Source organism: Phyllobates terribilis, unplaced genomic scaffold (assembly GCF_046119375.1).
Source record: "Phyllobates terribilis strain yellow unplaced genomic scaffold, ASM4611937v1 Scaffold_455__1_contigs__length_1453912, whole genome shotgun sequence".
Classification (NCBI taxonomy): domain Eukaryota; kingdom Metazoa; phylum Chordata; class Amphibia; order Anura; family Dendrobatidae; genus Phyllobates; species Phyllobates terribilis.
The window spans coordinates 878,467-903,099 of NW_027363215.1; the positions used below are offsets into that span (position 1 = coordinate 878,467).

The window sequence follows — 24,633 nt, forward strand, 5'->3', positions numbered from 1 at the left end:
CACAAAAAACATTTTTATCTCTTATTAGTTCTTTCCTAACATTCTCTATAAGATAGTCCAAACGTTTCTCATCATACAACTTACGGTACAACCGGTTAAAATATTCTGCATTCTTTATAAACATAGGTTGTTGAAAAACAACTATATTTTCTTCCATTGCCACCTCCACTTCCTGTTCCTTTCTCTTTTCTTGCTTTTTAACCTTACCACGGCCAGTTCCCTGACTTACACCTCCCATTTCACTCTCTACCCTATCCCCCCAATCTACTCTTGTTTTCTCCATCTCCCTCTGCACTCCTACAGGTTTGCTTTCTTTTCCCTTTACCACCAACACCTTTTCTACACTTTCCTCCTTTCTCTCTACCAAAACCTTTTTAACCACTACCTCCTTCTCTTTATTTCTTTTCCTCTTTGGGCAATTCTTAAAAACATGCGTATCTTCCTGACACAAGTTGCACTTCCTCCGATCTTTACAATCCTTTGACTCATGATCACCTTTTTTGCAAAAACCACATACACCACCCGAACAATTTTCCTTTCCATGCCCGTATTGACGACAAACTCGACAAAAAGTGGGTATACCACTGAAAAAAATATCACCATTTATATTACCCAACTTAAACCTAGCTGGGGGAAGCAACACAGTCCCCTGCTCATCTTCTTTGAAACGGACCAAAAATTTCCACTTCGAAGTCCAAAAACCAAATTCATTATAAATCTTCCCTTTTGGTGTTACTGACAAACAAAAAAACTCCAAAAATGTAAGAACATCCTCTTCGTCCACCAATGGAGAGTACATTTTAACAATGATCCATTTATCTCTAACGGGGAAGTGTGGCATTACACTTATCCCCTCCATTCTTTTATCCTGGCTTGCAGTCATTTTCCTTAGATATCCTTCAAAAAAAACTTTGTCAACAAAAACTATATCATAAACACCCCTCCTGGGGTAGTCCATTATCGCCAACACTTCTTCCGTCTTCAAACCAAAAAGATCCACAAGAACTTGACTCATCACATACCTAAAATCCTTTTGATCTCGAAAGTTCTCCTGAACAACCAAACGAATAGAATTCTGCACCTTAGCGAATTCAGGCACATGATCTTCCTCTCCTTCATGTGATGCTGCAGACATCTTCTTCACAAACAGGTTCTCCTCTTCTCAATAGAAACCTTCAACACCGAAGTGCCAGGTAGATGATCGCCTCCCGTTGCCCGGGGACTAATCCGACTCCCTAAAAGCAGCAGGGAGGTGAAGCCCTGCTGAAAAACAGAGCGATCCCCCCAGGCCAAGGAGCCGGGTACCCCGAGCACCTCTCAGCCAAGACCAAGGCAGCAGCCGCTAGATCACTGCACTTGATCTTAGCCAAAAGGCCGAGAAGCGATAACCAGAATTGGTTTCAAACTACGGAGCCACCCAAGGATCCTGAAAAGTCCATTTGTGGAGATGAGCTCCTGGACTCCCGTTAAGAAGACATGTTGTCAACCTCTAGATCCCTTACATGCCTGCACTTTTCGGCTTGCTGCTGCTGCAATCCACGCGTTTTAGATCTGCATAACTCCACCTCTTTAAACACAGCACCTTCACCCCCTGCTGTTCCCACCCGCCTCAACACCGTTGGAAGGGAGGAGAACCAATTAAGGCGGGGGGTGGGGTGGAACGAGCAGCTGTCTACCCTTAGCAGGAGGGCTGCTGATTACATACCTCTCCTGCTGCTGCTGCTGCTGCTGCTGGCTGTCCAGCAGCAGACTGAAGGTGGCTGCTGCTGTGCACAGGTATATAAAGGCTCAGAGCCTATTATGACACGCGCAGCCAGCGTTCCATTGCCACATTCCATCTACTGCAGGCAGGATACCTGGCTGGCTGAATGTCGCTGAGAAGCTCACAGAGACCGCCATAAGCAACAGTTTAACAGAATGCCACAGACTAATCAACCAAACTTTTTGGGTTGGGTTCTCTTTTATAGTCTGCAGGCATTAAATGAAAGAAGTCAGTGTTCCAGCAGAGGGAGACAACGTTTCAGAAAAGGCATTGTAGCAAACCAAAAAAGAAATTTTAAGCGCAGCAGAGTAACCAGCGCACATACCTGTTAGCTCAGGTGAGTTTAAAAGGCTGCTGTTGATAACAAGGGCATTTGCTAAATAGATGGTGTGTGTGCAACAATATACTGAAAGGTCAATTATATTGTGCAGCTTATCTCACCACCTGTAGTTATTTAGGTGAAAGCTCCAAAATGCTTGCCTAATATGTCTGTTTATCCAAAAGGAAGTAAAAAGGGAGAGCTAGAAAGATAGCATTTCATTACATTACATGGCAATGCAATGCACAGTTGCTGAAGTTGAACCAAAATGAGCTTGTAATCTGGCTTCTGCAACTTTGAACATGAAAAATCCAATGAGGAGAAGAAAAGCAAAGCCAAAGAGTCCATCCCAAAATCCGACAAACAAGCAAAATGAACAAAAAACATTGAATTCAATTCTTTCTGATTTTAGAAACTGCATTAAAGAAGGGGTGCACCGGTCCTGGAGATACTGCAATACCAGGTCAATGCGTGGAGTGGACAGAGCAAGCTCTTTTTCCATCTCCCTGTTCTAAAAATCCATTTAATATATGGTCCCCAGATAGGGGACGTATCAGATATTAAACTGATAAGAACAGATACTACACTTGATCTTAGCCAAAAGGCCGAGAAGCGATAACCAGAATTGGTTTCAAACTACGGAGCCACCCAAGGATCCTGAAAAGTCCATTTGTGGAGATGAGCTCCTGGACTCCCGTTAAGAAGACATGTTGTCAACCTCTAGATCCCTTACATGCCTGCACTTTTCGGCTTGCTGCTGCTGCAATCCACGCGTTTTAGATCTGCATAACTCCACCTCTTTAAACACAGCACCTTCACCCCCTGCTGTTCCCACCCGCCTCAACACCGTTGGAAGGGAGGAGAACCAATTAAGGCGGGGGGTGGGGTGGAACGAGCAGTTGTCTACCCTTAGCAGGAGGGCTGCTGATTACATACCTCTCCTGCTGCTGCTGCTGCTGGCTGTCCAGCAGCAGACTGAAGGTGGCTGCTGCTGTGCACAGGTATATAAAGGCTCAGAGCCTATTATGACACGCGCAGCCAGCGTTCCATTGCCACATTCCATCTACTGCAGGCAGGATACCTGGCTGGCTGAATGTCGCTGAGAAGCTCACAGAGACCGCCATAAGCAACAGTTTAACAGAATGCCACAGACTAATCAACCAAACTTTTTGGGTTGGGTTCTCTTTTATAGTCTGCAGGCATTAAATGAAAGAAGTCAGTGTTCCAGCAGAGGGAGACAACGTTTCAGAAAAGGCATTGTAGCAAACCAAAAAAGAAATTTTAAGCGCAGCAGAGTAACCAGCGCACATACCTGTTAGCTCAGGTGAGTTTAAAAGGCTGCTGTTGATAACAAGGGCATTTGCTAAATAGATGGTGTGTGTGCAACAATATACTGAAAGGTCAATTATATTGTGCAGCTTATCTCACCACCTGTAGTTATTTAGGTGAAAGCTCCAAAATGCTTGCCTAATATGTCTGTTTATCCAAAAGGAAGTAAAAAGGGAGAGCTAGAAAGATAGCATTTCATTACATTACATGGCAATGCAATGCACAGTTGCTGAAGTTGAACCAAAATGAGCTTGTAATCTGGCTTCTGCAACTTTGAACATGAAAAATCCAATGAGGAGAAGAAAAGCAAAGCCAAAGAGTCCATCCCAAAATCCGACAAACAAGCAAAATGAACAAAAAACATTGAATTCAATTCTTTCTGATTTTAGAAACTGCATTAAAGAAGGGGTGCACCGGTCCTGGAGATACTGCAATACCAGGTCAATGCGTGGAGTGGACAGAGCAAGCTCTTTTTCCATCTCCCTGTTCTAAAAATCCATTTAATATATGGTCCCCAGATAGGGGACGTATCAGATATTAAACTGATAAGAACAGATACTACACTTGATCTTAGCCAAAAGGCCGAGAAGCGATAACCAGAATTGGTTTCAAACTACGGAGCCACCCAAGGATCCTGAAAAGTCCATTTGTGGAGATGAGCTCCTGGACTCCCGTTAAGAAGACATGTTGTCAACCTCTAGATCCCTTACATGCCTGCACTTTTCGGCTTGCTGCTGCTGCAATCCACGCGTTTTAGATCTGCATAACTCCACCTCTTTAAACACAGCACCTTTACCCCCTGCTGTTCCCACCCGCCTCAACACCGTTGGAAGGGAGGAGAACCAATTAAGGCGGGGGGTGGGGTGGAACGAGCAGCTGTCTACCCTTAGCAGGAGGGCTGCTGATTACATACCTCTCCTGCTGCTGCTGCTGCTGCTGCTGGCTGTCCAGCAGCAGACTGAAGGTGGCTGCTGCTGTGCACAGGTATATAAAGGCTCAGAGCCTATTATGACACGCGCAGCCAGCGTTCCATTGCCACATTCCATCTACTGCAGGCAGGATACCTGGCTGGCTGAATGTCGCTGAGAAGCTCACAGAGACCGCCATAAGCAACAGTTTAACAGAATGCCACAGACTAATCAACCAAACTTTTTGGGTTGGGTTCTCTTTTATAGTCTGCAGGCATTAAATGAAAGAAGTCAGTGTTCCAGCAGAGGGAGACAACGTTTCAGAAAAGGCATTGTAGCAAACCAAAAAAGAAATTTTAAGCGCAGCAGAGTAACCAGCGCACATACCTGTTAGCTCAGGTGAGTTTAAAAGGCTGCTGTTGATAAAAAGGGCATTTGCTAAATAGATGGTGTGTGTGCAACAATATACTGAAAGGTCAATTATATTGTGCAGCTTATCTCACCACCTGTAGTTATTTAGGTGAAAGGTCCAAAATGCTTGCCTAATATGTCTGTTTATCCAAAAGGAAGTAAAAAGGGAGAGCTAGAAAGATAGCATTTCATTACATTACATGGCAATGCAATGCACAGTTGCTGAAGTTGAACCAAAATGAGCTTGTAATCTGGCTTCTGCAACTTTGAACATGAAAAATCCAATGAGGAGAAGAAAAGCAAAGCCAAAGAGTCCATCCCAAAATCCGACAAACAAGCAAAATGAACAAAAAACATTGAATTCAATTCTTTCTGATTTTAGAAACTGCATTAAAGAAGGGGTGCACCGGTCCTGGAGATACTGCAATACCAGGTCAATGCGTGGAGTGGACAGAGCAAGCTCTTTTTCCATCTCCCTGTTCTAAAAATCCATTTAATATATGGTCCCCAGATAGGGGACGTATCAGATATTAAACTGATAAGAACAAATACTACACTTGATCTTAGCCAAAAGGCCGAGAAGCGATAACCAGAATTGGTTTCAAACTACGGAGCCACCCAAGGATCCTGAAAAGTCCATTTGTGGAGATGAGCTCCTGGACTCCCGTTAAGAAGACATGTTGTCAACCTCTAGATCCCTTACATGCCTGCACTTTTCGGCTTGCTGCTGCTGCAATCCACGCGTTTTAGATCTGCATAACTCCACCTCTTTAAACACAGCACCTTCACCCCCTGCTGTTCCCACCCGCCTCAACACCGTTGGAAGGGAGGAGAACCAATTAAGGCGGGGGGTGGGGTGGAACGAGCAGCTGTCTACCCTTAGCAGGAGGGCTGCTGATTACATACCTCTCCTGCTGCTGCTGCTGCTGCTGGCTGTCCAGCAGCAGACTGAAGGTGGCTGCTGCTGTGCACAGGTATATAAAGGCTCAGAGCCTATTATGACACGCGCAGCCAGCGTTCCATTGCCACATTCCATCTACTGCAGGCAGGATACCTGGCTGGCTGAATGTCGCTGAGAAGCTCACAGAGACCGCCATAAGCAACAGTTTAACAGAATGCCACAGACTAATCAACCAAACTTTTTGGGTTGGGTTCTCTTTTATAGTCTGCAGGCATTAAATGAAAGAAGTCAGTGTTCCAGCAGAGGGAGACAACGTTTCAGAAAAGGCATTGTAGCAAACCAAAAAAGAAATTTTAAGCGCAGCAGAGTAACCAGCGCACATACCTGTTAGCTCAGGTGAGTTTAAAAGGCTGCTGTTGATAACAAGGGCATTTGCTAAATAGATGGTGTGTGTGCAACAATATACTGAAAGGTCAATTATATTGTGCAGCTTATCTCACCACCTGTAGTTATTTAGGTGAAAGCTCCAAAATGCTTGCCTAATATGTCTGTTTATCCAAAAGGAAGTAAAAAGGGAGAGCTAGAAAGATAGCATTTCATTACATTACATGGCAATGCAATGCACAGTTGCTGAAGTTGAACCAAAATGAGCTTGTAATCTGGCTTCTGCAACTTTGAACATGAAAAATCCAATGAGGAGAAGAAAAGCAAAGCCAAAGAGTCCATCCCAAAATCCGACAAACAAGCAAAATGAACAAAAAACATTGAATTCAATTCTTTCTGATTTTAGAAACTGCATTAAAGAAGGGGTGCACCGGTCCTGGAGATACTGCAATACCAGGTCAATGCGTGGAGTGGACAGAGCAAGCTCTTTTTCCATCTCCCTGTTCTAAAAATCCATTTAATATATGGTCCCCAGATAGGGGACGTATCAGATATTAAACTGATAAGAACAGATACTACACTTGATCTTAGCCAAAAGGCCGAGAAGCGATAACCAGAATTGGTTTCAAACTACGGAGCCACCCAAGGATCCTGAAAAGTCCATTTGTGGAGATGAGCTCCTGGACTCCCGTTAAGAAGACATGTTGTCAACCTCTAGATCCCTTACATGCCTGCACTTTTCGGCTTGCTGCTGCTGCAATCCACGCGTTTTAGATCTGCATAACTCCACCTCTTTAAACACAGCACCTTCACCCCCTGCTGTTCCCACCCGCCTCAACACCGTTGGAAGGGAGGAGAACCAATTAAGGCGGGGGGTGGGGTGGAACGAGCAGCTGTCTACCCTTAGCAGGAGGGCTGCTGATTACATACCTCTCCTGCTGCTGCTGCTGCTGCTGGCTGTCCAGCAGCAGACTGAAGGTGGCTGCTGCTGTGCACAGGTATATAAAGGCTCAGAGCCTATTATGACACGCGCAGCCAGCGTTCCATTGCCACATTCCATCTACTGCAGGCAGGATACCTGGCTGGCTGAATGTCGCTGAGAAGCTCACAGAGACCGCCATAAGCAACAGTTTAACAGAATGCCACAGACTAATCAACCAAACTTTTTGGGTTGGGTTCTCTTTTATAGTCTGCAGGCATTAAATGAAAGAAGTCAGTGTTCCAGCAGAGGGAGACAACGTTTCAGAAAAGGCATTGTAGCAAACCAAAAAAGAAATTTTAAGCGCAGCAGAGTAACCAGCGCACATACCTGTTAGCTCAGGTGAGTTTAAAAGGCTGCTGTTGATAACAAGGGCATTTGCTAAATAGATGGTGTGTGTGCAACAATATACTGAAAGGTCAATTATATTGTGCAGCTTATCTCACCACCTGTAGTTATTTAGGTGAAAGCTCCAAAATGCTTGCCTAATATGTCTGTTTATCCAAAAGGAAGTAAAAAGGGAGAGCTAGAAAGATAGCATTTCATTACATTACATGGCAATGCAATGCACAGTTGCTGAAGTTGAACCAAAATGAGCTTGTAATCTGGCTTCTGCAACTTTGAACATGAAAAATCCAATGAGGAGAAGAAAAGCAAAGCCAAAGAGTCCATCCCAAAATCCGACAAACAAGCAAAATGAACAAAAAACATTGAATTCAATTCTTTCTGGTGATTTTAGAAACTGCATTAAAGAAGGGGTGCACCGGTCCTGGAGATACTGCAATACCAGGTCAATGCGTGGAGTGGACAGAGCAAGCTCTTTTTCCATCTCCCTGTTCTAAAAATCCATTTAATATATGGTCCCCAGATAGGGGACGTATCAGATATTAAACTGATAAGAACAGATTTTTTTTATTTTTTTTTTTCTCCTCAGACGAGGAAATTCCACAGTCTATGGAAACCAGACAAAGGAAAATTCCATCAAAACAGCTGCGTCAAATCCAATACGCAATTTGCTGTCCCCATGATCATCGGAAATATTTATTTCATATTTCAAAACAACAATAACAAAAATCAAGAGGTACTAACAATATATCTCCACTTTTTAACTTTCCATATTCCCTCCGCATCCACTTCCCCTCTCCTCTTTTTGTCCCATAGGAAACACACATACATCTTCCCCAAAATCACCTTCACACTATCCTTTACAGCAATTTCCTTCCTTTTAAACACGTACACATTCCTCACATCCCATAACACTTCCTTTATACATGCAAGCATCAACCACAAGACTCTTTCCTTCGTCCCATCACATATTCCCAAACCAAACATAAACAACTCAAAAGACAACAAATTCACACCACACAATTCTTTACACAAAGGCCCCATTCTCCCAATCACATCTCTAGCATACTGGCAATTCCAAAAAACATGCAACACACTTTCCCTTCCACCACAGCCATTTCTTGGACACATTTCACTCCTCACCAAACCTCTATTCCTCTGAAACTCTCTCACAGGTAATACTCCATGTAAAGACTGCCACACAACTTCACTCTGTTTGTTGGTCATACCACTCATCCGCACTTTCTTCCAAACCTTCTGCACATCACCACCCCTAACCATATTTATTCCACATTCTACCTCTCTACATTCAATCATCCTATACACAGCCTTCTTATTCTCCAGCAATCTCACATCTGCATCACACAGTTCATACCTCACCAAAAACTTATAAACCCACACATACCATACAGGCACCTCAAAAGCAATCGGACATCGCAAATCCCTTTCTTGCCACTTTAAACGAAACAAATACGCTCCAAATAAATACCTACACATAGATGAAAACTTTCCATCCGCCCTAATCACTTTCAAAACAAACACAACGATATTCACACCAAAAAACACGTCCAAATTCGGAAAACCCAAACCACCTTTTTCCACTCTTTTAACCAAAATTTCTCTCCTAGCTCTCTCCATTTTCGAGTTCCACAAAAAAACAAATAAAATTCTATTCAAGCTTCTCATACACATATATCCTGGTGGAAATACTACCGCAATATATAAAAATATTGGCAACACCACACTCTTAACAATTAAAATCTTCCCAAAAAAGGATAAACTCCTCAATTTCCAAAAATTCAACTTCTGCTCAACTTTTCCTTTCGCATCATCCCAACTTTCTTTCCCATCCAAACTCTCTGAAAACTTCACACCCAAAACTTTAATAGGTCCATTCACTACATTCACACCTACATCCCTACTTAAACTTCCGCCTCCAAAACCCTTACACTCACTCTTTTCCCAATTCACTTTAAACGCAGATGCACCACAAAAAATAGACACTAACAACTTCACCCGCCTCACCGAACATTCAGAATCACATAATACACACACGTCATCCATATAACCACTCACCTTCCATTCTTTTCCTCCACCTCCCGGCACTTGCACACCACGAATTACCTTATCTTTCCTCAGCATACACAACAATGGCTCAATTGCACAAATAAATGCTACAGGGGACAAAGGACACCCCTGTCGCACACCCGAAAACACATTCACTTTCCTACCCACATACCCATTCATTAAAACACAGCTATAAACACCCGCATACAAACTTCTCACTCGCCCAACAAAATCAGCCGGAAAACCCATTTTTAACAACACTCTGAACAAAAAACCATGCGACAACCTATCATAAGCCTTTTCAAAATCCAAACTTAACAAAAATACACTCTTCTTACGACCCATGCAATCCCATAGACAATCTCTTAACATACACACACACTCGTGAATCCGCCTCCCAGGTACCGCACAACACTGCTCATCCCCAATCACACTCTCTATCACATCACGCATCCTATTAGCCATAAGTTTTGCATAGATTTTATAATCACAATTAAGTAACGTTATTGGCCTCCAATTCCTCAGACTTTTCAAATCCCCTTTCTTAGGAATTAACACAACCATACCTGCACGCATACTCTCAGCCACCTCCATGTTTCCCCACATATACTTACATACATCCACAAAGTCCTTACCAATCACACCCCACATCACACGATAAAATTCTACTGGGAGGCCATCCTCCCCCGGCGTCTTATTCAAAGCCATACTACACATAACCTTCCATACCTCATCACCAGTCACCTCACCCATCACTCTCTCTCTTTCTGCTTCACTCAACTTACTCTCTAACACACTCAAAACATCATTCTCCAAACATTCATCCCTCTGTTTCACTGCATACAGATCCTCATAAAACTTAGCCACCTCTTCACACATATCCTCTCCACTCACCTCACTTCCATCTGCTCCATACACCACGCTCATACTCTGTTTCTTTCCAAAAACTTTTTTAAAGAAAAACCGAGAACATTTCTCATCCTGCTCCATCTTATCAATCTTTGCCCTAAACACTATGCTTCTCCCTCTCTCCAACAAAAACTCACTAATCTCCTTTTTTACCTCTAAAATATCCTCCTCCACCTCAACTCCTCCTTCCCTTAACTTATACAAAACGCTCAACCGCGCGTTCAGTTTAACAAAACTCTCTCTTTTAATTGCTGCATACTTGTATCCTAAATTTTTAAAGAACATTTTTGTTTGTTTCTTCACCCAGTCCCACCACTCACAAACATTCCCAAACTCATTTTTATGCTTACACCATTCTTCATACCGCCTTTCATACTCCTTTCTCACATCTTCATTCTCTAACAGTTTAACATTTAACTTCCACAATCCTCTCACAAACACTCCATCAACTTTTATATCCAACTCACACAACATACACACATGATCTGAAAAAAGAACGTTTTCCTGCCTATAATTAACAGAAACCATATTTTTAGAAATAAAACAATAATCCAATCTGGATTGTACCCTACCACTCTCAGAAAAGAAAGTGTTCAACAAAGGATTCATGTTACACACGCGCTGTATATCACACAACCCAAAATCATTCACTAACTCCAATAATGCTTTCCCAGACACATCCACATTCACTCTCCCCACATCACAGTTCATATCACCCACAATTACCACAGGTATTCTTCCTGGAACAAAAAGCTTAATTTTTTCAAATAAATTTTTGCGCTCATTTTTTTCAACTGGCGCATAAACATTAATAACACAAAACTTTACATTCTTGTATACAAAATTAGCAAGGATACATCTCCCCACCTCAATAACCAAATAATCACTCAAAACAACCTCCCTTCCTTTAACCAAAATACCCACACCATCATTCTTATTACATGCACTCCCCGACCACACAGACGCTCCATAAGACCATTCATCCCCTTTCACACCATCCACTACCCCACATTCTTGTAAACAAAAAATAGATGCATTTTGCATAGCTAAAAACTCAAAAATAGCAGCTCTTCTTACTTTACTTTTAAACACTCTTACGTTTTGGGACACTATGGTAAATCCCATAATACTTCTACTCCTTCACCAATTACACAAAGAAATAGCCTTTGGCCTAAACCAAAGCTCACAAGAGGACAAAAAGAAAAAACATTTACAATATTATATGGTGACACTATCCAGCACCACCACTATCCTCCTCCGCCATCAGAACAGAACAGCTGGTTTCCGACCCGCTGGCTTCACCAGCCACACTCCTCATTCTGGCAGTTCTGATCTTCCTCTGAGGCTCACTAAAATCTGCATCATCACTGCCCCCACCATCCTCCCTACGACTCTTCTTTGCACCCCTATCATCCTCCGAAGAAAAATCTTCAGTGTTTTCAGGACCCGAAGGGTGTTCAGGACTGTCGGGTTCCGAGATTTGCACTTCACATCCTGTTGCGTCCATTGCCTCTCCAAAAGTCATCATCTCAGGCAGCTCTGCTTCCACCACTTTCCTAGATATTCTCGCAGACACTGCCTTTTTCTCCACCTTTGCCACTTCCCTCCAGAACTCCTTTTCTTCCCTCCGCTTCTTCCTCATTTCTTCAGCAGAAGAAGAACATGGTCTCAGGGACACCTCCTCTGGCGCCGTAGAGGGAGAGGCTCTACCAGTTTCCCGCCTCCTTCCCTCTCTCTCCTCCCTCTCCAATCTTTCCAGCACTTTCAGTGCGCTTGCCATCTGCCTCCTCTCCAGCTCCTCCTCCTTCTGTTCTTTATCAGAACGTCTAGGTGCACTCATAGGACAGTCCTTATACATGTGATCACTACTCCCACAGACATCACAGGACTTGGCCTCTGGACACTGGTTGGCCATATGCCCCTCCTTTCTGCAATTTCGGCAACACTGCCCTTTAAGGCATGTTACCATGGTATGTCCGAAAGAAAAGCATCTACGGCAAAACATGGGCTGGCCTGGGTAAAAGAGGAAACCTCTATGGCCTGCAACGGAAAAATTTGATGGAGGGTGTCTAAAGCCCCCCACACTGTCAGGATCCCTTTTCAATTTCACACGGAATTTATACTGACAGTTAAAGATTCCTAGACAATTGACTTGCTTCACTCCCTTCCGCACATATTCACAGTAGCGAGAGAGGAAGCACTCCAGCAGCTCAGGGTCTGTAAAAGGGTTATAGACAGTCACAGTCACCTCCTTTTCTTGCAGACCAAACAAAGGTTCCCATCTAACTCCTTCCAAGCAGGGGTCACTAGAGTGACCACGGAGCCATTCAAAGACATTAAGGCAAACATCCTGGTCCATAAAGGTAACGTCATAATTACCTTGACGTGAAAATTCGTTGACACTGAAGATCCCAGAACGTCTTGCTCCAGCTTTGCCTTCAACGATGTCTTGGACAATGAAAACCACGTTGTTCTTGATCTGGTCAGATGGATCCACGGACAAACGGATGGTGTTCTTCACAAAAGACATCTTGGATTCTGTCGGTATGGAATACCACAGGAAAAAGCAGAAAATCCTCCACAAAAGGGTCCGGATTCCTCCAGGAGACTCGCACCAATCAAGGTACAGTCATACGATCGCAGCCAAAAGGCCGAGAAGCGATAACCAGAATTGGTTTCAAACCACGGAGCCACCCAAGGATCCTGAAAAGTCCATTTGTGGAGATGAGCTCCTGGACTCCCGTTAAGAAGACATGTTGTCAACCTCTAGATCCCTTACATGCCTGCACTTTTCGGCTTGCTGCTGCTGCAATCCACGCGTTTTAGATCTGCATAACTCCACCTCTTTAAACACAGCACCTTCACCCCCTGCTGTTCCCACCCGCCTCAACACCGTTGGAAGGGAGGAGAACCAATTAAGGCGGGGGGTGGGGTGGAACGAGCAGCTGTCTACCCTTAGCAGGAGGGCTCCTGATTACATACCTCTCCTGCTGCTGCTGCTGCTGGCTGTCCAGCAGCAGACTGAAGGTGGCTGCTGCTGTGCACAGGTATATAAAGGCTCAGAGCCTATTATGACACGCGCAGCCAGCGTTCCATTGCCACATTCCATCTACTGCAGGCAGGATACCTGGCTGGCTGAATGTCGCTGAGAAGCTCATAGAGACCGCCATAAGCAACAGTTTAACAGAATGCCACAGACTAATCAACCAAACTTTTTGGGTTGGGTTCTCTTTTATAGTCTGCAGGCAGTAAATGAAAGAAGTCAGTGTTCCAGCAGAAGGAGACAACGTTTCAGAAAAGGCATTGTAGCAAACCAAAAAAGAAATTTTAAGCGCAGCAGAGTAACCAGCGCACATACCTGTTAGCTCAGGTGAGTTTAAAAGGCTGCTGTTGATAACAAGGGCATTTGCTAAATAGATGGTGTGTGTGCAACAATATACTGAAAGGTCAATTATATTGTGCAGCTTATCTCACCACCTGTAGTTATTTAGGTGAAAGCTCCAAAATGCTTGCCTAATATGTCTGTTTATCCAAAAGGAAGTAAAAAGGGAGAGCTAGAAAGATAGCATTGCATCACATTACATGGCAATGCAATGCACAGTTGCTGAAGTTGAACCAAAATGAGCTTGTAATCTGGCTTCTGCAACTTTGAACATGAAAAATCCAATGAGGAGAAGAAAAGCAAAGCCAAAGAGTCCATCCCCAAATCCGACAAACAAGCAAAATGAACAAAAAACATTGAATTCAATTCTTTCTGATTTTAGAAACTGCATTAAAGAAGGGGTGCACCGGTCCTGGAGATACTGCAATACCAGGTCAATGCGTGGAGTGGACAGAGCAAGCTCTTTTTCCATCTCCCTGTTCTAAAAATCCATTTAATATATGGTCCCCAGATAGGGGACGTATCAGATATTAAACTGATAAGAACAGATACTACACTTGATCTTAGCCAAAAGGCCGAGAAGCGATAACCAGAATTGGTTTCAAACTACGGAGCCACCCAAGGATCCTGAAAAGTCCATTTGTGGAGATGAGCTCCTGGACTCCCGTTAAGAAGACATGTTGTCAACCTCTAGATCCCTTACATGCCTGCACTTTTCGGCTTGCTGCTGCTGCAATCCACGCATTTTAGATCTGCATAACTCCACCTCTTTAAACACAGCACCTTCACCCCCTGCTGTTCCCACCCGCCTCAACACCGTTGGAAGGGAGGAGAACCAATTAAGGCGGGGGGTGGGGTGGAACGAGCAGCTGTCTACCCTTAGCAGGAGGGCTCCTGATTACATACCTCTCCTGCTGCTGCTGCTGCTGCTGCTGGCTGTCCAGCAGCAGACTGAAGGTGGCTGCTGCTGTGCACAGGTATATAAAGGCTCAGAGCCTATTATGACACGCGCAGCCAGCGTTCCATTGCCACATTCCATCTACTGCAGGCAGGATACCTGGCTGGCTGAATGTCGCTGAGAAGCTCACAGAGACCGCCATAAGCAACAGTTTAACAGAATGCTACAGACTAATCAACCAAACTTTTTGGGTTGGGTTCTCTTTTATAGTCTGCAGGCATTAAATGAAAGAAGTCAGTGTTCCAGCAGAGGGAGACAACGTTTCAGAAAAGGCATTGTAGCAAACCAAAAAAGAAATTTTAAGCGCAGCAGAGTAACCAGCGCACATACCTGTTAGCTCAGGTGAGTTTAAAAGGCTGCTGTTGATAACAAGGGCATTTGCTAAATAGATGGTGTGTGTGCAACAATATACTGAAAGGTCAATTATATTGTGCAGCTTATCTCACCACCTGTAGTTATTTAGGTGAAAGCTCCAAAATGCTTGCCTAATATGTCTGTTTATCCAAAAGGAAGTAAAAAGGGAGAGCTAGAAAGATAGCATTTCATTACATTACATGGCAATGCAATGCACAGTTGCTGAAGTTGAACCAAAATGAGCTTGTAATCTGGCTTCTGCAACTTTGAACATGAAAAATCCAATGAGGAGAAGAAAAGCAAAGCCAAAGAGTCCATCCCAAAATCCGACAAACAAGCAAAATGAACAAAAAACATTGAATTCAATTCTTTCTGATTTTAGAAACTGCATTAAAGAAGGGGTGCACCGGTCCTGGAGATACTGCAATACCAGGTCAATGCGTGGAGTGGACAGAGCAAGCTCTTTTTCCATCTCCCTGTTCTAAAAATCCATTTAATATATGGTCCCCAGATAGGGGACGTATCAGATATTAAACTGATAAGAACAGATACTACACTTGATCTTAGCCAAAAGGCCGAGAAGCGATAACCAGAATTGGTTTCAAACTACGGAGCCACCCAAGGATCCTGAAAAGTCCATTTGTGGAGATGAGCTCCTGGACTCCCGTTAAGAAGACATGTTGTCAACCTCTAGATCCCTTACATGACTGCACTTTTCGGCTTGCTGCTGCTGCAATCCACGCATTTTAGATCTGCATAACTCCACCTCTTTAAACACAGCACCTTCACCCCCTGCTGTTCCCACCCGCCTCAACACCGTTGGAAGGGAGGAGAACCAATTAAGGCGGGGGGTGGGGTGGAACGAGCAGCTGTCTACCCTTAGCAGGAGGGCTGCTGATTACATACCTCTCCTGCTGCTGCTGCTGCTGCTGGCTGTCCAGCAGCAGACTGAAGGTGGCTGCTGCTGTGCACAGGTATATAAAGGCTCAGAGCCTATTATGACACGCGCAGCCAGCGTTCCATTGCCACATTCCATCTACTGCAGGCAGGATACCTGGCTGGCTGAATGTCGCTGAGAAGCTCACAGAGACCGCCATAAGCAACAGTTTAACAGAATGCCACAGACTAATCAACCAAACTTTTTGGGTTGGGTTCTCTTTTATAGTCTGCAGGCATTAAATGAAAGAAGTCAGTGTTCCAGCAGAGGGAGACAACGTTTCAGAAAAGGCATTGTAGCAAACCCAAACAGAAATTTTAAGCGCAGCAGAGTAACCAGCGCACATACCTGTTAGCTCAGGTGAGTTTAAAAGGCTGCTGTTGATAACAAGGGCATTTGCTAAATAGATGGTGTGTGTGCAACAATATACTGAAAGGTCAATTATATTGTGCAGCTTATCTCACCACCTGTAGTTATTTAGGTGAAAGCTCCAAAATGCTTGCCTAATATGTCTGTTTATCCAAAAGGAAGTAAAAAGGGAGAGCTAGAAAGATAGCATTTCATTACATTACATGGCAATGCAATGCACAGTTGCTGAGGTTGAACCAAAATGAGCTTGTAATCTGGCTTCTGCAACTTTGAACATGAAAAATCCAATGAGGAGAAGAAAAGCAAAGCCAAAGAGTCCATCCCAAAATCCGACAAACAAGCAAAATGAACAAAAAACATTGAATTCAATTCTTTCTGATTTTAGAAACTGCATTAAACAAGGGGTGCACCGGTCCTGGAGATACTGCAATACCAGGTCAATGCGTGGAGTGGACAGAGCAAGCTCTTTTTCCATCTCCCTGTTCTAAAAATCCATTTAATATATGGTCCCCAGATAGGGGACGTATCAGATATTAAACTGATAAGAACAGATTTTTTTTTTTTTTTTTTTCTCCTCAGACGAGGAAATTCCACAGTCTATGGAAACCAGACAAAGGAAAATTCCATCAAAACAGCTGCGTCAAATCCAATACGCAATTTGCTGTCCCCATCATCATCGGAAATATTTATTTCATATTTCAAAACAACAATAACAAAAATCAAGAGGTACTAAAAATATATCTCCACTTTTTATCTTTCCATATTCCCTCCGCATCCACTTCCCCTCTCCTCTTTTTGTCCCATAGGAAACACACATACATCTTCCCCAAAATCACCTTCACACTATCCTTTACAGCAATTTCCTTCCTTTTAAACACATACACATTCCTCACATCCCATAACACTTCCTTTATACATGCAAGCATCAACCACAAGACTCTTTCCTTCGTCCCATCACATATTCCCAAACCAAACATAAACAACTCAAAAGACAACAAATTCACACCACACAATTCTTTACACAAAGGCCCCATTCTCCCAATCACATCTCTAGCATACTGGCAATTCCAAAAAACATGCAACACACTTTCCCTTCCACCACAGCCATTTCTTGGACACATTTCACTCCTCACCAAACCTCTATTCCTCTGAAACTCTCTCACAGGTAATACTCCATGTAAAGACTGCCACACAACTTCACTCTGTTTGTTGGTCATACCACTCATCCGCACTTTCTTCCAAACCTTCTGCACATCACCACCCCTAACCATATTTATTCCACATTCTACCTCTCTACATTCAATCATCCTATACACAGCCTTCTTATTCTCCAGCAATCTCACATCTGCATCACACAGTTCATACCTCACCAAAAACTTATAAACCCACACATACCATACAGGCACCTCAAAAGCAATCGGACATCGCAAATCCCTTTCTTGCCACTTTAAACGAAACAAATACGCTCCAAATAAATACCTACACATAGATGAAAACTTTCCATCCGCCCTAATCACTTTCAAAACAAACACAACGATATTCACACCAAAAAACACGTCCAAATTCGGAAAACCCAAACCACCTTTTTCCACTCTTTTAACCAAAATTTCTCTCCTAGCTCTCTCCATTTTCGAGTTCCACAAAAAAACAAATAAAATTCTATTCAAGCTTCTCATACACATATATCCTGGTGGAAATACTACCGCAATATATAAAAATATTGGCAACACCACACTCTTAACAATTAAAATCTTCCCAAAAAAGGATAAACTCCTCAATTTCCAAAAATTCAACTTCTGCTCAACTTTTCCTTTCGCATCATCCCAACTTTCTTTCCCATCCAAACTCTCTGAAAACTTCACACCCAAAACTTTAATAGGTCCATTCACTACATTCACACCTACATCCCTACTTAAACTTCCGCCTCCAAAACCCTTACACTCACTCTTTTCCCAATTCACTTTAAACGCAGATGCACCACAAAAAATAGACACTAACAACTTCACCCGCCTCACCGAACATTCAGAATCACATAATACACACACGTCATCCATATAACCACTCACCTTCCATTCTTTTCCTCCACCTCCCGGCACTTGCACACCACGAATTACCTTATCTTTCCTCAGCATACACAACAATGGCTCAATTGCACAAATAAATGCTACAGGGGACAAAGGACACCCCTGTCGCACACCCGAAAACACATTCACTTTCCTACCCACATACCCATTCATTAAAACACAGCTATAAACACCCGCATACAAACTTCTCACTCGCCCAACAAAATCAGCCGGAAAACCCATTTTTAACAACACTCTGAACAAAAAACCATGCGACAACCTATCATAAGCCTTTTCAAAATCCAAACTTAACAAAAATACACTCTTCTTACGACCCATGCAATCCCATAGACAATCTCTTAACATACACACACACTCATGAATCCGCCTCCCAGGTACCGCACAACACTGCTCATCCCCAATCACACTCTCTATCACATCACGCATCCTATTAGCCATAAGTTTTGCATAGATTTTATAATCACAATTAAGTAACGTTATTGGCCTCCAATTCCTCAGACTTTTCAAATCCCCTTTCTTAGGAATTAACACAACCAAACCTGCACGCATACTCTCAGTCACCTCCATGTTTCCCCACATATACTTACATACATCCACAAAGTCCTTACCAATCACACCCCACATCACACGATAAAATTCTACTGGGAGGCCATCCTCCCCCGGCGTCTTATTCAAAGCCATACTACACATAACCTTCCATACCTCATCACCAGTCACCTCACCCATCACTCTCTCTCTTTCTGCTTCACTCAACTTACTCTCTAACACACTCAAAACATCATTCTCCAAACATTCATCCCTCTGTTTCACTGCATACAGATCCTCATAAAACTTAGCCACCTCTTCACACATATCCTCTCCACTCACCTCACTTCCATCTGCTCCATACACCACGCTCATACTCTGTTTCTTTCCAAAAACTTTTTTAAAGAAAAACCGAGAACATTTCTCATCCTGCTCCATCTTATCAATCTTTGCCCTAAACACTATGCTTCTCCCTCTCTCCAACAAAAACTCACTAATCTCCTTTTTTACCTCTAAAATATCCTCCTCCACCTCAACTCCTCCTTTCCTTAACTTATACAAAACGCTCAACCGCGCGTTCAGTTTAACAAAACTCTCTCTTTTAATTGCTGCATACTTGTATCCTAAATTTTTAAAGAACATTTTTGTTTGTTTCTTCACCCAGTCCCACCACTCACAAACATTCCCAAACTCATTTTTATGCTTACACCATTCTTCATACCGCCTTTCATACTCCTTTCTCACATCTTCATTCTCTAACAGTTTAACATTTAACTTCCACAATCCTCTCCCAAACACTCCATCAACTTTTATATCCAACTCACACAACATACACACATGATCTGAAAAAAGAACGTTTTCCTGCCTATAATTAACAGAAACCATATTTTTAGAAATAAAACAATAATCCAATCTGGATTGTACCCTACCACTCTCAGAAAAGAAAGTGTTCAACAAAGGATTCATGTTACACACGCGCTGTATATCACACAACCCAAAATCATTCACTAACTCCAATAATGCTTTCCCAGACACATCCACATTCACTCTCCCCACATCACAGTTCATATCACCCACAATTACCACAGGTATTCTTCCTGGAACAAAAAGCTTAATTTTTTCAAATAAATTTTTGCGCTCATTTTTTTCAACTGGCGCATAAACATTAATAACACAAAACTTTACATTCTTGTATACAAAATTAGCAAGGATACATCTCCCCACCTCAATAACCAAATAATCACTCAAAACAACCTCCCTTCCTTTAACCAAAATACCCACACCATCATTCTTATTACATGCACTCCCCGACCACACAGACGCTCCATAAGACCATTCATCCCCTTTCACACCATCCACTACCCCACATTCTTGTAAACAAAAAATAGATGCATTTTGCATAGCTAAAAACTCAAAAATAGCAGCTCTTCTTACTTTACTTTTAAACACTCTTACGTTTTGGGACACTATGGTAAATCCCATAATACTTCTACTCCTTCACCAATTACACAAAGAAATAGCCTTTGGCCTAAACCAAAGCTCACAAGAGGACAAAAAGAAAAAACATTTACAATATTATATGGTGACACTATCCAGCACCACCACTATCCTCCTCCGCCATCAGAACAGAACAGCTGGTTTCCGACCCGCTGGCTTCACCAGCCACACTCCTCATTCTGGCAGTTCTGATCTTCCTCTGAGGCTCACTAAAATCTGCATCATCACTGCCCCCACCATCCTCCCTACGACTCTTCTTTGCACCCCTATCATCCTCCGAAGAAAAATCTTCAATGTTTTCAGGACCCGAAGGGTGTTCAGGACTGTCGGGTTCCGAGATTTGCACTTCACATCCTGTTGCGTCCATTGCCTCTCCAAAAGTCATCATCTCAGGCAGCTCTGCTTCCACCACTTTCCTAGATATTCTCGCAGACACTGCCTTTTTCTCCACCTTTGCCACTTCCCTCCAGAACTCCTTTTCTTCCCTCCGCTTCTTCCTCATTTCTTCAGCAGAAGAAGAACATGGTCTCAGGGACACCTCCTCTGGCGCCGTAGAGGGAGAGGCTCTACCAGTTTCCCGCCTCCTTCCCTCTCTCTCCTCCCTCTCCAATCTTTCCAGCACTTTCAGTGCGCTTGCCATCTGCCTCCTCTCCAGCTCCTCCTCCTTCTGTTCTTTATCAGAACGTCTAGGTGCACTCATAGGACAGTCCTTATACATGTGATCACTACTCCCACAGACATCACAGGACTTGGCCTCTGGACACTGGTTGGCCATATGCCCCTCCTTTCTGCAATTTCGGCAACACTGCCCTTTAAGGCATGTTACCATGGTATGTCCGAAAGAAAAGCATCTACGGCAAAACATGGGCTGGCCTGGGTAAAAGAGGAAACCTCTATGGCCTGCAACGGAAAAATTTGATGGAGGGTGTCTAAAGCCCCCCACACTGTCAGGATCCCTTTTCAATTTCACACGGAATTTATACTGACAGTTAAAGATTCCTAGACAATTGACTTGCTTCACTCCCTTCCGCACATATTCACAGTAGCGAGAGAGGAAGCACTCCAGCAGCTCAGGGTCTGTAAAAGGGTTATAGACAGTCACAGTCACCTCCTTTTCTTGCAGACCAAACAAAGGTTCCCATCTAACTCCTTCCAAGCAGGGGTCACTAGAGTGACCACGGAGCCATTCAAAGACATTAAGGCAAACATCCTGGTCCATAAAGGTAACGTCATAATTACCTTGACGTGAAAATTCGTTGACACTGAAGATCCCAGAACGTCTTGCTCCAGCTTTGCCTTCAACGATGTCTTGGACAATGAAAACCACGTTGTTCTTGTTCTGGTCAGATGGATCCACGGACAAACGGATGGTGTTCTTCACAAAAGACATCTTGGATTCTGTCGGTATGGAATACCACAGGAAAAAGCAGAAAATCCTCCACAAAAGGGTCCGGATTCCTCCAGGAGACTCGCACCAATCAAGGTACAGTCATACGATCGCAGCCAAAAGGCCGAGAAGCGATAACCAGAATTGGTTTCAAACTACGGAGCCACCCAAGGATCCTGAAAAGTCCATTTGTGGAGATGAGCTCCTGGACTCCCGTTAAGAAGACATGTTGTCAACCTCTAGATCCCTTACATGCCTGCACTTTTCGGCTTGCTGCTGCTGCAATCCACGCGTTTTAGATCTGCATAACTCCACCTCTTTAAACACAGCACCTTCACCCCCTGCTGTTCCCACCCGCCTCAACACCGTTGGAAGGGAGGAGAACCAATTAAGGCGGGGGGTGGGGTGGAACGAGCAGCTGTCTACCCTTAGCAGGAGGGCTCCTGATTACATACCTCTCCTGCTGCTGCTGCTGCTGGCTGTCCAGCAGCAGACTGAAGGTGGCTGCTGCTGTGCACAGGTATATAAAGGCTCAGAGCCTATTATGACACGCGCAGCCAGCGTTCCATTGCCACATTCCATCTACTGCAGGCAGGATACCTGGCTGGCTGAATGTCGCTGAGAAGCTCATAGAGACCGCCATAAGCAACAGTTTAACAGAATGCCACAGACTAATCAACCAAACTTTTTGGGTTGGGTTCTCTTTTATAGTCTGCAGGCAGTAAATGAAAGAAGTCAGTGTTCCAGCAGAAGGAGACAACGTTTCAGAAAAGGCATTGTAGCAAACCAAAAAAGAAATTTTAAGCGCAGCAGAGTAACCAGCGCACATACCTGTTAGCTCAGGTGAGTTTAAAAGGCTGCTGTTGATAACAAGGGCATTTGCTAAATAGATGGTGTGTGTGCAACAATATACTGAAAGGTCAATTATATTGTGCAGCTTATCTCACCACCTGTAGTTATTTAGGTGAAAGCTCCAAAATGCTTGCCTAATATGTCTGTTTATCCAAAAGGAAGTAAAAAGGGAGAGCTAGAAAGATAGCATTGCATCACATTACATGGCAATGCAATGCACAGTTGCTGAAGTTGAACCAAAATGAGCTTGTAATCTGGCTTCTGCAACTTTGAACATGAAAAATCCAATGAGGAGAAGAAAAGCAAAGCCAAAGAGTCCATCCCCAAATCCGACAAACAAGCAAAATGAACAAAAAACATTGAATTCAATTCTTTCTGATTTTAGAAACTGCATTAAAGAAGGGGTGCACCGGTCCTGGAGATACTGCAATACCAGGTCAATGCGTGGAGTGGACAGAGCAAGCTCTTTTTCCATCTCCCTGTTCTAAAAATCCATTTAATATATGGTCCCCAGATAGGGGACGTATCAGATATTAAACTGATAAGAACAGATACTACACTTGATCTTAGCCAAAAGGCCGAGAAGCGATAACCAGAATTGGTTTCAAACTACGGAGCCACCCAAGGATCCTGAAAAGTCCATTTGTGGAGATGAGCTCCTGGACTCCCGTTAAGAAGACATGTTGTCAACCTCTAGATCCCTTACATGCCTGCACTTTTCGGCTTGCTGCTGCTGCAATCCACGCATTTTAGATCTGCATAACTCCACCTCTTTAAACACAGCACCTTCACCCCCTGCTGTTCCCACCCGCCTCAACACCGTTGGAAGGGAGGAGAACCAATTAAGGCGGGGGGTGGGGTGGAACGAGCAGCTGTCTACCCTTAGCAGGAGGGCTCCTGATTACATACCTCTCCTGCTGCTGCTGCTGCTGCTGCTGGCTGTCCAGCAGCAGACTGAAGGTGGCTGCTGCTGTGCACAGGTATATAAAGGCTCAGAGCCTATTATGACACGCGCAGCCAGCGTTCCATTGCCACATTCCATCTACTGCAGGCAGGATACCTGGCTGGCTGAATGTCGCTGAGAAGCTCACAGAGACCGCCATAAGCAACAGTTTAACAGAATGCTACAGACTAATCAACCAAACTTTTTGGGTTGGGTTCTCTTTTATAGTCTGCAGGCATTAAATGAAAGAAGTCAGTGTTCCAGCAGAGGGAGACAACGTTTCAGAAAAGGCATTGTAGCAAACCAAAAAAGAAATTTTAAGCGCAGCAGAGTAACCAGCGCACATACCTGTTAGCTCAGGTGAGTTTAAAAGGCTGCTGTTGATAACAAGGGCATTTGCTAAATAGATGGTGTGTGTGCAACAATATACTGAAAGGTCAATTATATTGTGCAGCTTATCTCACCACCTGTAGTTATTTAGGTGAAAGCTCCAAAATGCTTGCCTAATATGTCTGTTTATCCAAAAGGAAGTAAAAAGGGAGAGCTAGAAAGATAGCATTTCATTACATTACATGGCAATGCAATGCACAGTTGCTGAAGTTGAACCAAAATGAGCTTGTAATCTGGCTTCTGCAACTTTGAACATGAAAAATCCAATGAGGAGAAGAAAAGCAAAGCCAAAGAGTCCATCCCAAAATCCGACAAACAAGCAAAATGAACAAAAAACATTGAATTCAATTCTTTCTGATTTTAGAAACTGCATTAAAGAAGGGGTGCACCGGTCCTGGAGATACTGCAATACCAGGTCAATGCGTGGAGTGGACAGAGCAAGCTCTTTTTCCATCTCCCTGTTCTAAAAATCCATTTAATATATGGTCCCCAGATAGGGGACGTATCAGATATTAAACTGATAAGAACAGATACTACACTTGATCTTAGCCAAAAGGCCGAGAAGCGATAACCAGAATTGGTTTCAAACTACGGAGCCACCCAAGGATCCTGAAAAGTCCATTTGTGGAGATGAGCTCCTG

At 43.5% G+C, this 24,633-nt stretch overlaps 10 non-coding genes across 10 annotated transcripts; all 10 read right to left on the reverse strand.

The window, feature by feature from the left end:
- Positions 1 to 2,507: 2,507 nt before the first annotated feature.
- Positions 2,508 to 2,698, reverse strand: LOC141229196 (U2 spliceosomal RNA). Its single transcript, XR_012295926.1, has one exon. It is a non-coding gene; the product is annotated as a U2 spliceosomal RNA (small nuclear RNA).
- Positions 2,699 to 3,813: 1,115 nt separating this feature from the next.
- Positions 3,814 to 4,004, reverse strand: LOC141229197 (U2 spliceosomal RNA). The gene has a single exon (XR_012295927.1). It is a non-coding gene; the product is annotated as a U2 spliceosomal RNA (small nuclear RNA).
- A 1,121-nt stretch (positions 4,005 to 5,125) lies between these two features.
- LOC141229114 (U2 spliceosomal RNA) lies at positions 5,126 to 5,316 on the reverse strand. Its single transcript, XR_012295866.1, has one exon. It is a non-coding gene; the product is annotated as a U2 spliceosomal RNA (small nuclear RNA).
- A 1,118-nt stretch (positions 5,317 to 6,434) lies between these two features.
- Positions 6,435 to 6,625, reverse strand: LOC141229198 (U2 spliceosomal RNA). The gene has a single exon (XR_012295928.1). It is a non-coding gene; the product is annotated as a U2 spliceosomal RNA (small nuclear RNA).
- Positions 6,626 to 7,746: 1,121 nt separating this feature from the next.
- On the reverse strand, positions 7,747 to 7,937 carry LOC141229151 (U2 spliceosomal RNA). The gene has a single exon (XR_012295898.1). It is a non-coding gene; the product is annotated as a U2 spliceosomal RNA (small nuclear RNA).
- Positions 7,938 to 14,092: 6,155 nt separating this feature from the next.
- LOC141229199 (U2 spliceosomal RNA) lies at positions 14,093 to 14,283 on the reverse strand. The gene has a single exon (XR_012295929.1). It is a non-coding gene; the product is annotated as a U2 spliceosomal RNA (small nuclear RNA).
- A 1,121-nt stretch (positions 14,284 to 15,404) lies between these two features.
- On the reverse strand, positions 15,405 to 15,595 carry LOC141229200 (U2 spliceosomal RNA). Its single transcript, XR_012295930.1, has one exon. It is a non-coding gene; the product is annotated as a U2 spliceosomal RNA (small nuclear RNA).
- Positions 15,596 to 16,713: 1,118 nt separating this feature from the next.
- On the reverse strand, positions 16,714 to 16,903 carry LOC141229155 (U2 spliceosomal RNA). Its single transcript, XR_012295900.1, has one exon. It is a non-coding gene; the product is annotated as a U2 spliceosomal RNA (small nuclear RNA).
- Positions 16,904 to 23,058: 6,155 nt separating this feature from the next.
- LOC141229202 (U2 spliceosomal RNA) lies at positions 23,059 to 23,249 on the reverse strand. The gene has a single exon (XR_012295932.1). It is a non-coding gene; the product is annotated as a U2 spliceosomal RNA (small nuclear RNA).
- A 1,121-nt stretch (positions 23,250 to 24,370) lies between these two features.
- On the reverse strand, positions 24,371 to 24,561 carry LOC141229203 (U2 spliceosomal RNA). Its single transcript, XR_012295933.1, has one exon. It is a non-coding gene; the product is annotated as a U2 spliceosomal RNA (small nuclear RNA).
- Positions 24,562 to 24,633: the final 72 nt, after the last annotated feature.